This window comes from Schistocerca cancellata, chromosome 8, assembly GCF_023864275.1.
Source record: "Schistocerca cancellata isolate TAMUIC-IGC-003103 chromosome 8, iqSchCanc2.1, whole genome shotgun sequence".
In the NCBI taxonomy this organism is placed as follows: Eukaryota; Metazoa; Arthropoda; class Insecta; order Orthoptera; family Acrididae; genus Schistocerca; species Schistocerca cancellata.
In genome coordinates, this window is record NC_064633.1 from 231,107,223 (window position 1) to 231,127,141 (window position 19,919).

Sequence of the window (19,919 nt, forward strand, 5' to 3'; positions counted from 1 at the left end):
CAAAAAACATATACTCGTAGTTTCAAATCACAAGAGCAAACTGTGCAAGTGAATGTTTCGCATTGAAAGATAAATTGAGCTCAAAAGCTGCGACGTTAATTACATACATGAATCATTGCAGTGCATGTTCGATTCCATGTTCACATTACATGAAAGAAGAAGCAATTGTGCTGAGAGTGTAAAACGGGGAACAAAAATCCTGACAATAAGGTGTCAAATATGTCATTTTCATATAATAATATCGTTCATTCCATAAACGCTATGTTAAACTCTGTGCATCTGAAATGCTACCCGGACTAAAAACTAATTAAGAGGCGGACACGCCTTTAAGATCTAAGCTACAATTTAGTGTGCACAACTTTAATGGCGACTGTGAATAATATAAGGCCCTAGTTATAGATCCTAAAACGGAGGTTTACACAGAGAAGTTATTTACTATGAATGGAAGGTATTGAACAGAACCAGTCAATCGGTTAACACAGTAATTTATTCAGTTAAAACACAATTATTCCAAACAGATTGTGAATGAATATGAAATGATTCACAGACTGTTTATGCAAGCTTTAACTAATGGCTCTGCTGATTTCGAGCGTTACTTGAACCAACAGAATATAGTCCTTCTGACGTTAATGGCTGCCTTAAAATAGTCCTATCCACGCGAAACTCCAACGAGAAACAGTCACCGTGGCCCTGACAGTTTTTGAAAAGCTCATTCATTCACCTTAGCAATGGTGTACCTGAGACAGTTGATCGTATTAATTTCCGCAGGAGTGGACCAAGAAAGCCCTGTCGGGATGGTGCTGCTAATTATGGTAACCGTCATTGTTCGCCGACACTCGTGCAGTATACCGCCTTCATGTTAATGGCTATACAGCAGAAGACAGATGAGCAGGACAGTACTGCGGGTGGGGCCACAGACAGCAATCTTATCACGTAAGCTGTCAGATTACACATTTGGCAGAATTATATTCAAGGGCAAGCCCACTCCCTCTCACCAGGTAAATTACCTGGAAATGATCAGGGTCGCCCAGGAAATTTTGCGACTAATATCCACTCAGCTCTATAGTCGTCACATAACATAAAAATAGTGGGAACCCTATCTCAGGCAATGAGAGCATAATAAAATAGTGGGAGCCACAATGGGCCAGTGTGGATCAAGACCCGTCCTCACCATCCTTATCATCTCTTATAACCAGCCCAACTGTGCCTAACCTTCTTCATTCGATATACTTATATGGATATGATGTCTGTTATTTCGGACATGTCCGAAAGAACAGACACCACTGATGACCTACAGCGATCTAGAACGTAATTAGAATTATATTAATACCTTCAGCTGCTAACGGGCTTTGATATATATCAACGGGGACAGGTGAAAACGTGTGCCCCAATCGGGACTCGAACCCGGGATCTCCTGCTTATATGGCAGACGCTCTACCCATCTGAGCCACCGAGGGCACAGAGGATAGCGCGACTGCAGGGACTATCTCGCGCACGTCTCCCGCGAGACCCACATTCCCACCTTTTTCGACGCCCGTTTGAAGCTGAGGGTATTGATATAATTCTTATTTCGTTCTAGACGACTTCAGGTCCGAAAGAACAGACAACATGCCCATATAAGTATATAGTTCTGGTAACACCGGCCATGACCTCCTTCTTCTGTGCGGATGCACACATATTCAACAAACTCTTGCGGGACTTGGTAAGAATGTCTTCCACGAGTAATGAGTATGTTGGGGTGGGACACTACGAATGTAGTGTGTGGACATACAAGGTGAGAATGTGGGTCTCGCGGGAGGCGTGCGCGAGATAATCCCTGCAGTCGCGCTATCCTCTGTGCCCTCGGTGGCTCAGATGGGTAGAGCGTCTGCCATATAAGCAGGAGATCCCGGGTTCGAGTCCCGGTCTGGCCACACATTTTCACCTGTCCCCGTTGATATATATCAACGCCCTCTAGCAGCTGAAGCTATCAATAAAATTCTAATTTCGTTCTTCATTCGAGGTCTGAGCATCGTGAGGGAGAGGTGTAGGATTGTTATAAATAAAAACAAATTATGTAATAATTTTATCTCTCTTTGTATGTACTCTGGTGTCCAAAATTAAAGCAACGAACGGCTATTCCTCTGTCCTGCTTCTAATCCACGATATAAGCATACAGACTGTAAACAGATGTCCATGTGGTCGTGTTCTACACGGAAGATTGCATTTCGGTCAACAAACACACCAACGATGACGTGAAGGTACCTATCAAAAGGAGTAGTGCTTGCCGAACAGTCCCGCATCCACAATTGCTGTGTACAGAGCCACAGACAGTGCAGTATGAGACAGAGAACACGCTTACCAGGCTCTTTGGGGTGGAGGCCCAAAGGAAGGATAGAAGCAGAACAGTCGCAAAATGATGTGGACCGATGGCTTAACGTGAATCGTTCTGTTGTTCCTCAGACGGTTATAGACAACGAAAATGCAAATAGAAGACCACGGCAGGGCGGACCACGTGTGACGTAAGAAAGAAAGGACCATTATTTGGCTGGAAGGGCACAACGGTACTGCATTAGTGTTGCACACCAACTGGCATCTGACCTTGCATCATCCATTGGACATGTTTACCGAGGCAAATGGTGCACAGAAGGCTTCAGCAGAATGGCTTTTATTTTCGAAGGCCTGCTGTGTGTGTGTGTGTGACGTTTCTTCACAGAAGGGAACGTCTAGAGTGGAGTCGTCAACATGCCACCTGGCCGGTCGAATGGGGAGCCAATGTGCTTTCCAATCTCGATTTGGTCTGGAGAGTGATTCTCGACACATTCAGATTTGGAGGGAACGCGAAACATGATTTCGGCACCCAAACATTGTGAAAAGAGACTGCCGTGGAGCTGCCCGTGGCCAACCTACACTATGTGATTCGCTGATAACCACGCAGTTGAGCGCCCCACAAACCAACCAAACCACTATGTGATCAAAAGTATCCGGACACCCCCAAAAATATACGTATTTCATATTAGGTGCATTGTGCTGCCACCTACTGTCAGGTACTCCACATCAGTGACCTCAGTAGTCATTAGACGTCGTGAGAGAGCAGAATGGGGCGCTCCGCGAAACTCACGGACTTCGAACGTCGTCAGATGATTGGGTGCCACTTGTCTCATACGTCTGTACGCGAGATTTACACCTTCCTAAACATCCCTAGGTCCACTTTTTCCTATGTGATAGTGAAGTGCAATCATGAAGGGACACTTGCAGCACAAAAGCTTGCAGGCCGACCTCGTCTGTTGACTGACAGAGACCGCCGACAATTGAGGAGGGTCGTAATGTGTAATGGGCAGACATCTATCCAGGCCATCAGACAGGAATTCCAAACTGCAGGAGGATCCACTGTAGGTACTACGACAGTTAGGTGGGTGGTGAGTAAACTTGGATTTAATGGTCGAGCGAGTGCTCATAAGCAACACATCGCGCCAGTAAATGTCAAACGACGCCTCGCTTGGTATAAGGAGCGTAAACTTTGGACGATTGGACAGTGGAAAAACGCTGTGTGGAGTAACGAATCAGGGTACACAATGTGGCGATCCGATGGCAGGGTGTGGGTATGGCGAATGCCCGGTGAACATCGTCTGCCAGAGTGTGTAGTGCCAAAAGTAAAACAGAACATCTTTGGGATGTTTCGGAACGCCGACTTCGTGCTAGACCTCAACGACCGACATCGATACCTCTCCTCAGTGCAGCACTCCGTGAAGAATGGGCTGCCACTCCTCAATAAACCTTCCAGCACCTGACTGAACGTAGGCCTGCAAGAGTGGAAGCTGCCATCAAGGCTAAGGGTGGGCCAACATCATACTGAATTCCAGCGTTACCGATGAAGAGCCCCACGAACTTGTAAGTCATTTTCAGCCAGGTGTCCCGACACTTTTAATCACATAGTGTATATTGTGGCGGCAGGTGGCACTCACACTCGGAGCTGCTGAAGGCATGGTTCAGCAGGTGCGCAACACTGGTTCCACCACGTCCATGCGAGGCTGCTATCGGTGTCTGTACGCAACATTTGCTTTCGTTGTCAACTGTGAGAGCCGCTGGTGAGGGTGGTATTGACCTATGATATCACATACATCTTCCGAGTGGACCATGGAAACGTTCTAACTATAAATGCGGTCGTCATCTCACAACACTTTTCCAGCTCAGCGAGCAACCATCTTGCTGGCTTATCCTTAAAGTAAGATTCGAATTTGCTTAGACTAGAGCCACACAGGCACACTTCTTGATGTGATGCCACATATGGTTATGTGCCATTCTGTGATGATATGGTATGCAGAGTGATCGCTTCACAATGCGCCACAAGAGCTAGAAGGCACTCGAAATTGGCGTAAACGACGTGAGATCATCGCTCATGGTGGTGGGCATTCTTAAACTTTAGGAGCTGTTACTCCTCAGTAGGCATTTCCACATGTACCGATTATTGGCTAGAGCAATGAAATAAGATTCCTTTCAAGATGGTCATTCGTGCTAAGCAAACTGAACACAGCTATGGCAGAAAATGTCATCTATGTTCATGTTTGCTCATCTGGAAGGAAAGTAGTAGAGACATGCCTTTTATCTACACTTTTTATGTTGCTCATCAAGATTAGTAATAGGTCAACATTTCTGGAATGTTTAATAATTCGGGAAAGTAGAGGTGTCCAACTACTATATGTTTTACTTCTTTGTTCTGCCCAGTATGTTCATAGTCATCTTCATCTTCTGGCACATCAACTCCCACAGCGTAAACGTGAATCGAATAATCAAGTTTATGCTTGCAGAATTTTGGAATGTCCTGGAGTTTTATGGGAAATGAGATGTCGTGGAAATTACAATGCCTGCGGACATCAGATATTCAGAATGTACTTGTACGCTCGGGATGACATAATATAACACAAGCGACCATGCAGAGCAATATACATCCTTATCATCTAAATTCTGGACAGTAATACATGCGTGATTAGCCGTAATATCTTGTGGAAGGAGGATGAAACTGCATCATATTAAGAAGACTGAAGACGAGTGGGTATATATCCTGCAAGATGGAAAAATGACTAACTACGACACTCTTGACAAAAGTTCCAAATCATCCTGGGATTGAACAGCCCTGCAGTATTACTTCTTTTCTCCCCCACAATTGTACATGCGCTTCTCCTCGCCAGCATTACTACCCTATTTTGGGGGAAGTGTTAGTTTACGGTACAGAATTGTGTTACAGTTAACGTCTTCATACCGTGAATCGTTGAAAATTTCAAAGACCATCCATTTCAAAACGCTTTGGTACGCATCGAGAAAAGTGTCAAAATCTTGGTAGGTTGCGTTTGAATTATCTGTATGGGCAAGTGAGATCCTGTCTCCAAAATAGCCCCGAACCACAGAGTAGTGCAGTGCGGGTGCGAGGCTAACTGGTGATATGCAACAGAGCAGGCAGACCTACTACTACTACTACCGGGTCCAGAGTTACGTCGAAACAATGTCGAATGCCATGTACGTCTATGACAAATATGGCGAAACAAGACAGAGTACCACTGCATCGGCACACAGGCTGAAATCATCAGGCTATGTCATGCTGCTGATGATGAAAGACCCTGCGGCAGTGCTGTCAGGCGACACGCTGAATAAATCGATGGCGTATCGGGCTGGGGTGACGAAAACATCATATTCATCACTTGTTGCAGCTGCAAGCCCTTGTCTGCATACGGCCTGCAATCACCTGCACAGACATAAGGAGGAATATTGTTTACTTACACACATGATTAATAAAATGAAGTGTGTGTCGTTGTCTATAACTGTTTACTCACCTTCTGCATTAGAGACAGCCAAATAAGCCTGCAAACCAGTCGGCACATCGTTATTTGCTATGATGTCTTCTAATAGAATATTCATCGCACTTTTAGAAAAGACGGTTCATAGCACGACTTTACTGCCAAATGAGCAGGGTTGATGCCATGGCGGTGTGTGTAGGTGTGGTGACCAACCAGGATGGGGCGACGAATGCACCATCATCTGGTCAGCTTGTGGAGTACTTGCAGGCGCACCTTGAAGTCCCCACATGTCCATTACACTAGCAATAGAACAAGAAATAAATAATCATAATGTCACTATAATTAGTACACATGTACATGTCAAAAAAAGACGGTTTTCATACCTGTATGATGACTGGAGTCAGATCATGGTCGCTCATTAGACCATGAGGAGCTAACATTTCCATTATAACCTATCATCTTTTCCGATTCTATCGAAGCTTTTGATGTTGCTGGTATTTAGTCACAGGCTCGACTTCTCACAAGGAAATGACTTGCATTTTTTATTTTAACTCAACAGAAACGAGTGTTCATACCTCTAGTCACATGACTTTGGGCATGATGGCTGAAGCATGTGACTAAGCATAGGCGCTGATGTAGCACAGTGCTACAGCCAGTGTATTAACAGTATGTTTGTGTTTCGGACCAGGTGCATGCACTGGTCCAACACGTGCGGCATGCAGTTTCGCTCTTTAAAAAGTAATAAGAATTTACCGATGATTTGGGATCTCTGCACACAGCAACCGGCATCTGCAGTTCACTGCCCAACACGTGAGACGCCCCTATCAAAGAATACCATGCGAATCTTTCAGTACGCACGCAAATCAACGATGCAAGCAGTAGATGTAGCTCAGAATCCTCTACACCCTACTTGCGCAATAATAATAATGACAGTAACGGAAGACAGCGAGAGTAACATTTAATTTGCCAACGAGGGCCCTGCACAGCCCATGCAAATTTTGGGCAGTCGCTATGGCTTGCAAGCCAGCTGTCGTTTCCAGAATGGGATTTTCACCCTGCAGCAGAGTATGCGCTGATATGAAACTTCTTGGAAGATTAAAACTGTGTGCCGGACCGAGACTCGAACTGGGGATCTTTGCCTTTCGTGGGCAAGTGGTAGAGCAGTGCTCAGTTAAGTAACCAAGAGTTTGAATTGCCTCCTCACAAGGGGTGTACCAGAAGGCTTATACGCAAGGAGCACAAGACTACACCATACAGGAAGGCCAACAAAAGTTACTACGGGAGGACCGGCCTTCCAAGCCACCTTCCGTTGGATACAGACCGCAAAAGACAGACACAGCAAGTTTAATTACGGAAAAGCAACAGTAACTAGCCAATTTTTTTATTTTGTTTTTATTATCAGAATGACTTGGTACTATCATGACACTTCAGTAGACCATTGTCATATCATGTAATACAGGCTGCAAAAGGTAGAAAAAATCAATTATGATAACTGAACAATAAACGAAAGAAAAAAAACCGAGAACGTAGCCGACAAACCACCACCAAGCTCACAAGATGTGTATCAACAATTATTTTTATATGGTTTTTAGTAATTTTTAATTTTTTTATAATTTTTTTGTGTTTTTCATATATTTTTATAGATTATAGCTGAATCTGAAATTAGTAGGAAAACCGAAACAAGATTACATTCGAAATAGCAAACTACGAAAAATTCCAAGTAAAGTAAGACAAACAGGATTGTATACGTTCACGTGTATCTATACTTCGTCGATACACAGTTAACAATAAAACGGGAGCGATGCTAAGTAAAAATACAAAACAAAACGAACAGGGAAACCACGAGAAAAAAAAATGTGTGTGAAATCTTATGGGACTTAACTACTAAGGTCATCAGTCCCTAAGCTTACACACTACTTAACCTAAATTATCCTAAGGACAAACACACACACACTCATGCCCGAGGGAAGACTCGAACCTCCGCCGGGACCAGCCACATAGTCCATGACTGCAGCGTCTTAGACCGCTCGGCTAATCCCACGCGGCTAAACCAGGAGAGCACAAGCCGAAGCAGATCAGATTGGAACACACATACCAAAGAAAAATACTTATCATCAGAATAAACTAAATTAACCAACACCTTGCCGACGGAAAACAAGACACAACATGCTCGGTATCGAGGTATTCGAAATCATGTCCAATAGGCCGTAATAACTTACTGCATGAAGTTAACGTGATCGTCCCCTTCGCCTTCTACAACATAATGAACGAAGTGTCCCAGCAGTCCCACAACGGTATTTGCTTTCTACCGTGAAAAGAAAGGAGAATCTGGCAGCACTATGATGTCCGCAGTATAGGCAGTCTCAGAAGATCGAGTAAGGAAGGCCAATTGTGTTCTGATCCAAGCACAGTCTGCCTTATAACCTCCACAAGTAACGCGTTGTCGTATCGTATCGGGAGACGTGCAACGACTACATAAATCCGTGCTACTAAGCCCAGACCATAGGTAACAGAAGAAATACTTAAGTTGATTGATGAAAGGAGGAAGTACAAACATGTTCCGGGGAAATCAGGAATACAGAAATACAAGTCGCTGAGGAATGAAATAAATAGGAAGTGCAGGGAAGCTAAGACGAAATGGCTGCAGGAAAAATGTGAAGACATCGAAAAAGATATGATTGTCGGAAGGACAGACTCAGCATACAGGAAAGTCAAAACAACCTTTGGTGACATTAAAAGCAACGGTGGTAACATTAAGAGTGCAACGGGAATTCCACTGTTAAATACAGAGGAGAGAGCAGATAGGTGGAAAGGATACATTGAAAGCCTCTATGAGGGTGAAGATTTGTCTGATGTGATAGAAGAAGAAACAGGAGTCGATTTAGAAGAGATAGGGGATCCAGTATTAGAATCGGAATTTAAAAGAGCTTTGGAGGACTTACGGTCAAATAAGGCAGAAGGGATAGATAACATTCCATCAGAATTTCTAAAATCATTGGGGGAAGTGGCAACAAAACGACTATTCACGTTGGTGTGTAGAATATATGAGTCTGGCGATATACTATCTGATTTTCGGAAAAGCATCATCCACACAATTTCGAAGACGGCAAGAGCTGACAAGTGCGAGAATTATCGCACAATCAGCATAACAGCTCATGCATCGAAGCTGCTTACAATAATAATATACAGGAGAATGGAAAAGAAAATTGAGAATGCGCTAGGTGACGATCAGTTTGGCTTTAGGAAAAGTAAAGGGACGAGAGAGGCAATTCTGACGTTACGGCTAATAATGGAAGCTAGGCTAAAGAAAAATCAAGACACTTTCATAGAATATGTCGACCTGGAAAAAGCGTTCGACAATATAAAATGGTGCAAGCTGTTCGAGATTCTGAAAAAAGTAGGGGTAAGCTATAGGGAGAGACGGGTCATATACAATATGTACAACAACCAAGAGGGAATAATAAGAGTGGACGATCAAGAACGAAGTGCTCGTATTAAGAAGGGTGTAAGACAAGGCTGTAGCCTTTCGCCCCTACTCTTCAATCTGTACATCGAGGAAGCAATGATGGAAATAAAAGAAAGGTTCAAGAGTGGAATTAAAATACAAGGTGAAAGGATATCAATGATACGATTCGCTGATGACATTGCTATCCTGAGTGAAAGTGAAGAAGAATTAAATGATCTGCTGAACGGAATGAACAGTCTAATGAGAACACAGTATGGTTTGAGAGTAAATCGGAGAAAGACGAAGGTAATGAGAAGTAGTAGAAATGAGAACAGCGAGAAACTTAACATCAGGATTGATGGTCACGAAGTCAATGAAGTTAAGGAATTCTGCTACCTAGGCAGTAAAATAACCAATGACGGACGGAGCAAGGAGGACATCAAAAGCAGACTCGCTATGGCAAAAAAGGCATTTCTGGCCAAGAGAAGTCTACTAATATCAAATACCGGCCTTAATTTGAGGAAGACGTTTCTGAGGATGTACATCTGGAGTACAGCATTGTATGGTAGTGAAACAATGACTGTGGTAAAACCGGAACAGAAGAGAATCGACGCATTTGAGATGTGGTGCTACAGACGAATGTTGAAAATTAGGTGGACTGATAAGGTAAGGAATGAGGAGGTTCTACGCAGAATCGGAGAGGAAAGGAGGAGAAGGGACAGGATGATAGGATGATAGGACCGCTGCTAAGACATGAGGGAATGACTTCCGTGGTACTAGAGGGAACTGTAGAGGAAGACAGAGATTGTAATACGTCAAGCAAATAATTGAGGACGTAGGTTACAAGTGCTACTCTGAGTCGTGGCGGGCCGCATCAAACCAGGCAGTAGACTGATGACCAAAAAAAAGAAAAAAAAGCCCAATACGGAAAAGTCTCTCGTAAGTTGAAATCAAGTTATTTACGACCTTATACCACGAGGACGCTACGCACATCGGCTAAATCGGAAGACTGATACTGAACAAAACTTTCATCCATGCTGTTTGCGGCGAGTCTCTTTCAACGAGGTTCGGACAAGGGATTGCTTCCCTACGAGTCTGTAGGAATTTCATGGCGAGGACAAGTCTACATAAGATGTCAGCCCCTAAGTAGCTCACCGCAAGATAGAAGTCACGAATGCGTTTTAACGTATAATCTATGCGACCAACATCAATAGGGGGTTCAAGATTAGCAGGACGGACACAGAGAAATAAATGAGACGTGATTGTGTGAGTTTCTTGAGTCATCGTCAAAATAGAACGACGCACATATAACATCTGCGACTTCCTGCATATATCAGTCGGGTCCAGCCCCGCAAAGGAGCGAGGCGTCTCGATCACCTCATACCGTAAGCGAAATATATGTCTTTTACCATAAGAAACTACCAGACAATTGTTGTACTTCCTTCGCCATCATCGGAGGAAGCCGATAAACTTGGGCCACGTAATAAGCTTTGCATAAGTATTCGGACTTTCTGGAGCAGAGTAAGAGAACGCCTTCCATGCTCTAATATCGCTCCCTCCTCGCAAACTGTCAGCTGTGATGCTAGTATCCGAAGCAAGGGCCCCAGAGACAACACAAACAAAGTCATTGACAATGGGTTTCCTTGAGGCACTCCCCTATGGATATTTATTGGGGGCGTCAGTTGGCCATTAACAACCACCGAAGCCGAAATAAACAGGTTTGAGAGCTCTCGCCGTGAGTCAACAGTGAAACCTACCGCCTCCAGATTCCGAAGCAGAAAGTCGTGATTATCACGATAAAATGCCCTTATCGAAGTCTAGAAAAGAAAGGACACAAGGTATGGAGGTCACAGTAGCAACCGAAACCACGTCACGACACTCGTCTATAGGGGTAAGAATGGTACGACCAGGTATGCAGCTTTCATGTTTTGCAACAATCGTATCTATCAGAGCCGACATCCTACTGTTAACCGCCCTCGCCACTGTTTTATAATCCAACTTTAACGCATTAAGTAAGTGGGCGAAAGTGATCAGGGCAGCCGGTCCAGTGCGTTTCGGGATTAAAATAATATTTCCCTCTTTGAACGGGGCGGCACTACTCTACCCTGTAGCACTTCATTCAAAAGGGAGGTAAAGGTAGCACCCAATAACGGCCAACAGCGCACGTAATATTCCTTTGGAAGTCCATCTAGACCTGGGGACTTTTGGGTAGGCGACCCCACAATAATTCTGTAAGCTTTCTCTGGCTGAAAGGCAGCTAAGAGCGTTTCATTATCTTCAGGTGTAATTGTCGTATCCGACATGCTGACAAGTGGGTCATAAAAGGTTTAACTGGACTCCTCGATATCGTAGATGTCTACATAATACTCATGTAAAATACGCACTATACCAGCTTGTGCCATTACGATACGTCCATCATTTGTCGTAAGAGAATGAATACAAGCGCGTCGGCGACTGGTTTGATGCCAAAGCAAATGATATAAGGAAGTAACTTCTTCCGTCACCAATGAACGCAGCTTCGATCGGATTTTCAAATCTTCCATTTGAATTCTCTTCAAAGTTAACAATTCTGCCTTTACACGCCAAACATCCGCAATTCGCAGAGGGGCGTAATTCGAAGCAGCATAAATTTCACGCAGGTAGAATAGTAATTTTCATAAATTCCCGGAAAGTCTCGCGCTTTGCCAGCACAGAAACGTCTCAAAGTTTGCCTGAGTCTCGGTTTTGCTAGCTGTGTCCACCAGTCAAGCGTGGAAGAATATTTCCCAGTGGACCGTAGAGTACGCTCTCACACGACATTCATCACGTCATCAAGAGAGGGGTCAGCTAGGTGAGCGACGTTTACCATCCACGGAGGGCGAAACAATTTGACTGGTGGCCGTTCAAGATTGAGAGTTGTGACCAGAGCTTAGTGGCCGACCGCGGTGGTCTAGCGGTTCTAGACGATCAGTCCGGAACCGCGCGACTGCTACGGTCGCAGGTTCGAATCCTGCCTCGGGCATGGATGTGTGTGCTGTCCTTAGGTTAGTTAGGCTTAAGTAGTTCTAAGTTGTAGGGGACTGATGACCTCAGATGTTAAGTCCCGTAGTGCTCAGAGCCACCACAGCTCAGTGATCGGTAAAGGAAGCTGGGATAACGTCAACATTAAGAATACTATCGCTCAGACAGTCCGATAAGTAAAATCTATGTAACCTGCTACTAGAAGTCGCAGGCAAGTAGGTAAATTTAACTAATGTCGGGTATTTACTGTTATGGCGTAGCAAGACAGCCACGCCACTCGGAAGTAGCCGAAATGCACGCGTTACACTGTAAGTAGGCTGTTTATGTTTTCTTTATGTAAGTTTGCTGTTTATGTTTTTTTATTGGCAACGTTACGTAGCACTCTCTATATGAAAAGTTTGAATTGTTGTCTGCCATTGTTGTCATGAACTGCTATAGCTGGATGCGAACAGCGCGTAGCGCTGGGCAGTTGGAGGTGAGCCGCCAGCAGTGGTGGATGTGGGGAGAGAGATGGCGGAGTTTTGATAATCTGTAAGACTGAATGTCAATTATGAATATTAAGGTAAATACATTGTTTGTTCTCTATTAATATCTTTCATTTGCTAACTATCCCTATCAGTAGTTAGTGCCTCCAGTAGTTTGAATCTTTTATTTAGCTGGCAGTAGTGGCACTCGCTGTATTGCAGTAGTTCGAGCAGCGAAGATTTTTGTGAGGTAAGTGATTTGTAAAAGGTATAGGTTAAAGTTAGTCAGGGCCATTGTTTTGTAGGGGTTATTGAAAGTCAGATTGCGTTGCGCTAAAAATTATTGTGTGCCAGGTTAAGCACAGTCTTGTACAATTGTTCTAAGGGGACGTTTCATATGTCGACCCTTAGCCTAGGATACCTCACTGGAATCTTCTGATTTTTTCTTGTAGTTTGTGTATTTAGTGTAGCTTTTGTTTATTGCTAGCGCGTAATTGTAGAGAGAATCTCCTTTGTAGTTGCAGTCTTTCATTGTTGTAATGTAAAACAGTTGTGCCATGCATGTAGATTTGCAACAAGTATTTCGCAGCTGCGCTTGTAATTAACTACATATTATTTTCAGTGCTATGTTAATGTGTTCTCTTATTTTTGCTCTTCAAATTGTGTTTTCGTGTGTTATCGTGTGAAATATTGTCTCAATAATGGCGTGTGAAAAACGTAACACTCGGCTCCAAAGTAAACTAAGAAACGACAGTGAAGACGAAAGCAATGTGTTAGCGCCACTGTGTAATGAGTTAACTAATGTTCAAAGTAGTAATTTGGTAACTGTGCATAGGGAAATGGAGCGGGCGTCAAACAATGGCGTAGACAGTCAAACAGGTAGTGAACAGGGAAGCATTATCGATCGATCGGTCGGCAACAGCTCGCCTCAGGAATCCGAAATGATAGGACACAATTTTGCAAATACTGTAGATTCAGGTTTTGGGTCCTCACCTTTTTCTCAAATGAGTCAAGACACATTTTCTGCTTGTCAAAATGTGAATGTTGCCGGTCAAAATGCACTGCTAAAAAGCATAGAGAAACAGATTCCAGACACTAATACATTATTATTGCAATTAATGCAACAAATGGAACAAAATCAGAGACAGATGGGACAAAATCTTCAAAAGTTAGACACAATGGAACAAAATCTTAAAAAATTAGACACAGTGGAACAAAATCTTCAAAAGTTAGACACAATGGAACAAAATCTTAAAAAATTAGACACAGTGGAACAAAATCTTCAAAAGTTAGACACAATGGAACAACACCAGAGACAAACACAGCAAAAGTTAGACACAATGGAACAAAATCTTCGGAAGTTAGACACCACACTTGAACAAACACGTGAAGATTTAACTACTGAATTACATAACATTGAATCGAAATGTCAAAAAGTCTGTAATGACGTAAAAACACAAATTTGTGAGCATTTTCAGCCTATTTTTTCGCGGCATGAAAATGCATTACAGAATCACGAAGCAGCCATAAAAGAGCTGCAAACCATTGTTCATGAAAATCATGAGACCTTGTGGGCTAAAATTGACTCAGTTGCATCTACCGATTCGGTTACGCAACTGGCAAAAACTCAGGACAACTTAAAGAACACAGTAGATTCGATTGCAACACAAATGGACACTCTGAAACTTGGTTCAGAAAAACACACTGAGGAAATGTGTTCACTATCGGAGAAAGTAGCTGAACTTTCGGATCAGGTCACTAACTTATCTACAAAGGTAGATGATGATCTGAATGACACAAGACCCGTAGCCTTCACGGACACAGAAGAGTATGAACAAATAAGAAAATTCAAACAAAATCAGAATCAAATTAATACGCAATACAAAAGAGAAATGCGGGAAGTACAAGATCAGCTGACACAGGTAATACAAGAATTACGTATTTCAGAGGACACTCGCGCCCCAATAAGGGAAGAGGGACATATAAATACGGAAAAGCCACAAAATAATAACACAGGGCATTTCGGTAATTATGAAAGAAATTGGCAAGGTACACCGAATTTTGAGATGGAACCGCCGACACGACGTAACAATGACCGATATGTGACTCGCCGACACGATGATTTTGACTATAAGCTGTTCATTACTACACGTAAATTCAAAACATTCAAGAATTCTGGCAACGACATTCATCCACAAGCATGGCTCCATCAATTCTCTCATTGTTTCCCTCCCAACTGGTCATTAGAACACAGATTAGAATTTATGTGTGGCTACTTGGAGAATGAACCAGCTGTAAGAATGCGATAGGTCATTCACGATTGTCACAGTGAAGGAGAATTTTACCATGCGTTCCTCTCAGCATATTGGTCACAAGCTACACAAGATCGCGTAAAACATAGCATCATGATAATGAAACACTTTGAACAATCTGAATTTTCCAGTCTTGTCAAATATTTTGAAGACATGTTGCACAAGAATCAATACCTGTCAAACCCATACAGCCCCTCAGAACTCATCCGCATTTGCTTAATCAAACTGCCTGAACATTTGAGACATATTATTTTAGCAGGACGTTGCAAAGATGACATTGAAGCTTTTCAGGGACTGTTACAAGAACTGGAAATTGACACAGACAGTCGCGGAATGCGAAAACAGGAAAACAATCACTACAGGTCACATCCGTCTCAATTCCGTGACGACAGAAACAATAAATGGCCACGACAAACCTATTCTTACAACGTAAATCGTGACCAAAACAGACACCACCCATATGATAACCACTGGCAGAGTAATAGTTACAGGGAAAGATCACCTTTCCGCGGTAATGACTATCACAGAGACAATCAGAGAAACAGACAATATGGGACCCAAAACAATTATTATCAAGGGAGACAGAATAACTTCAGACGCAACGGTCCAGCACGCAGTTACGACTCAGGCAGAAATTCTCCACCACGTAACAGACAAGAAAGAAACTATGTAAACTACCGACATGACGACAGGCGATATGATCGTAACGACAGACCTGAACTGCATCAGAACTGGCGAGTTTTAAACAGAGCTGGGCCCTCTGGGCAAGGCGAATTTGTGGAAGTTAGGCTTCCTAATCCCAGTAACGGCGCGCGCCAACAAAGAAACAGACAATGACTCACACCGCAGGCAGCCGCGTGCGCCGGCTGGCTCCGAGAAAAATAACATTGACGCTAACCTTGAGCAAAATTCCCGTATTCTTTGCGGACGAATACCGCATGATACTTGCATTCAAGTTGAAACTCTGCGTACTGAGAAGAGCAAAGGGTAAAAGATTACACCACATTTCTCATGTAATACCATTTATTGACAGATAATCTGCTTTTTAACTTAGTCTTTGCAATTGTCACTTCACGCTACTTGTACAATTTGTCCCACTGAGAAACTGTTAACATGCAACTATGTTTTTAAAGTTAACTAACCATCCAGTCAAGAACATAGGTAACTTAAACAAGTAATTGCTAATGCATTGTTATTGCGAACAGACGACACAGTGTTGTTATTTATACATTCCTCCTTGTTAGTTGCACGATTACATAACGAATATACGGCTTACATACTTAGAACATATACCAGCACTGCTAATGAAATTTTCATGCAACATTTTGGTTTGCTTACGAGTGGATTCTGGATTTGAGGTGCTTTATGTGAAATGCCAGATGACACAGTGGTTAGTTTATGTGACAGCTACACGATTATATCACGATGTTACTAATGAGTGACAATTTACAATGTCGCTTTTGCGGTGTATCTGTTTTATATCTGCACAGTTTTTTCTGAATTCTTCTATAAAGTGAGACATGTTTTAGTGGTGACTTTTGTGCTATTGCTACAAGGAGACAGCCTTTTCCGTAGGACAACAATACGTTACAGCACAGTACTTTCCTCATCACGGCAATAAGCGTAATAACTAAGAAATCTATACGCAAAGCATTTCACTTTTGTGTATCATGAGGTAAGTACATTGACTTCTGCAGAACTTAGCTTTCGGAGGACAATAACTACGACACTTCCCAGAGATTATCTTACAGCAAGACGCATATTTAGCGCTACAGGACACGTATTTGAGTGATTAATTTTGTACTTAAAACATTTATTTTTAAAGAGTTTTGAATTACAAAGAAAGTTTTTCGTGATACATTTCATTCCATTGCTGTAATCTGTAACACCTGAGGGTATAATTACAATAAACCTCAGGGGGGTACACGCCTACTTTGTGTACCATGTGTTTGGCAAGCACAAGGAGCCCTAGCTAATATGGTATTTGCTTATACAATTTAACACATCGGTACCATATTTCTCTAACACATAAATTACACAGCTATCTGATCATTTAACAGAGAAACAAACATCCTTTTACTACGTCAGTGACACATGTTTACGCAATTACAGAGTTGGATTACTTCACACTTAAGAAATTGTACTTTGTCTGTACTTTGTGAACTGTTCATATTTTTTTGGTACCATTGTGATACTATGAGAGCTTTGAATGATGTATTTGGTATGAGATCATGATTTTTAAAGTACGTTTGAGGTAGATGACACTACTGAAATGAGCATAGAATTTTCTTTAGGTTTTGAAATCATTGGAGGAAGCTACGACGTTTTTGACATTTGACTGAGGTGTTATGATGTTATTTTTACGACGACGATGTGTATTATGCTGTTGAGGTATGTTTATGTCAATAAAATTCTTGACCTGTGAAATGTTTTTATATGAGACTGTCACTGTAGCGGAAACTACTGTCGTAAATATTTCCGTAAGAAAGTTAAGTGACCACCTGCACATAATGTGACGTGGGCACCCAGGTGTGTCAAACACCTGGAGAATAAGCCATTAGGATGTGCCTTTCATCGCTAATGCGACACGCTCGCTACTTGAAAACATATGATTTTTGTAATGCGTTGTGGGCACACAGCTGTGTCAAACACCTGGAGAATAAGCCATTAGGATGTGCCTTTCATCGCTAATGCGACACCCTCGTTACTTAAAAACATATGATTACTCGCACTTTGTGCTAATTATTGAAATGCTTATGAATTGATGGGAAATATTCGTACATCTGCTCACCTGATTATGACAAGTGTCTTTCTACGAGAGTTGAGAGCCATTAATTTATGAAATGAAATGTCACATGACTACTGAATGATATTTTTATGCTTTGGTTTGCGTAATTGCTTATTTCATTTGATATCTGGTTTCCAGCTGTGTTGCAGCATTGCTTTTATAAAATGAAATGCATTTGCTAATGTGAACTCTTTCTGTCAACAGATCTATTAAATAATTATTTTATGATCCACATTCTTTAAAAAAGGAGCACTTGGAAAGGAAAGAACAATAAGAAGGAACTAATAACAGTAACACATAATTTTCTTTTCAAGTACATGGTAATATTTTTTTTACAATAAGTTGTTATGGTGCACCACTTTAATTACATAGACATTAAGATGTGAATATGCTTTTCCCTTGTCTGCATTGTTGTTTTTACTGTAATATTTTTTCTGCTTGAGCTATGTCATGTTTAGGTATAAGTTGCTGCTGTTTGCCAGGCATAGTGTTACTGAATTTGACTTTGTGTTACTCTTCTAAGCTAATTTTTCTTGTTTCCTGCATTGCCTTATATTAGTTGTAATATTGCACTTGCTTTGCTAATTTATGCTGCTTGCTTTGTCATTTCTATTTTTTGTCATTGATGTTTGTGTTAATTATTTTTTTTTTTGCTGCATTGCCTCGTCCCTTGGTATATATATCTGAGCTCAGTAGATTTAAGTTAGCTTAAGAGGGGGTAGACTATATAAGAAACTGACTATGGAGAATAGGTAAAGAATGCATTGCGAAGAAAGATTTGGGCCCCAATGAGTATTGTACAATCATAAATAATTATTTTGAAAGAAATATGAATAGAATACAGGAACGAGGTATAGGTAGGATTTTCTTGTAAATAAATGATGGGGTAAGCAATATGTGAACATATAAATACAGAAAGCATGCTTAGATAGGATTTTTTTGGTGGAAGCAAAGGTTGAAATAAGACGAACGATCTATGGAATGAAGGGAGATCTCCAAGCAAAATACTGCAGTAAAACAAACCCTGTCCTTTCCTCTTTGCTGTTTTTTCCCAATATGTAATTGTGTGTTGTCCTTTCCTTTTGGTGTTATCCCACTATGTGTTTGGGTACCCGTGTGTATTTGTGTTTTTCCTGTCTTTATGTGTTTAGCTGATGAGAGCTATGTTGTAGAATTTTTCTAATACTCTGTTATTTTCTTTGTAAAGATGCTTAGACTTTATTTATTCTGCTTTGTTTTAATGCTCATGTGTGAAGTTGACGTTTCAAAAGTTATTCTGATCTTTTATGTATGTACTCATGTCATCATTCCTGTAACACTGATGTATATGTTTATTTCTATTCTTTTGTAAAGCCCCTATTACTACAAATATTATCTGTATTGTTATGTTTTTAATGATGTATTTTGTATCTTTGTAATTGTATTCTTATGTTATATAATTGTAATTGACACCAGTTCATCATATTATTAACTTGTAAGCATTCATTTCACTGCACACATTCTGTTGGTCATACTATATGGACACTATGTGAGAAGTTGGGACTGTTAGTGTTTGCACGTGTGTTACTAATTCAGCAAGGGACTGGATAACAGCATTGCTGGTTCTAAGGACAATTCCCAAAAACTTTGTGCGTGCACAAGTGGTGGTTTATGGACTTGCTATCTTCTCTGCAAGACTCTTCGATGGTGATTGTGCACCTGCACAGTCGCAGCAGATGGCTGCTGGCCATCTCTACCAGGACTACAGTGGGTCTACACCTTTGCTGACTCACCAGTACCACAGTTTCTACAAGGACTACAGTGGGTCTACACCTTTGCTGACTCACCAGTACCACAGTTTCTACAAGGACTGCAGTGGGTCTGCACCTCTGGTGGCCCACCAATACCATACTCTCTACCAGGACTGCAGTTGGTCTGCTCTGTGATGACCTATCTACCAATATTCGTCAGAACTTCGAATGACTCTGCTGTGGGTTTGCTCCATTGTGGCCCATTACCTGTCAGCATTTCAAGAGTCAGCACTGTCTTTCCGTTGGAAGGACAACACTACTTCTTCAATACTACATGGAAATCCACTACTTCTGTGTGCAATTTCTTTTACTAATGAGAAACTGTAATTACTATTATGATGAACAATCT

At 41.9% G+C, this 19,919-nt stretch overlaps 1 non-coding gene across 1 annotated transcript; it reads right to left on the bottom strand.

Annotated features, from left to right (window-relative positions):
• Positions 1-1,383: 1,383 nt before the first annotated feature.
• Trnai-uau (transfer RNA isoleucine (anticodon UAU)) lies at positions 1,384-1,458 on the bottom strand. The gene has a single exon. It is a non-coding gene; the product is annotated as a tRNA-Ile (tRNA).
• Positions 1,459-19,919: the final 18,461 nt, after the last annotated feature.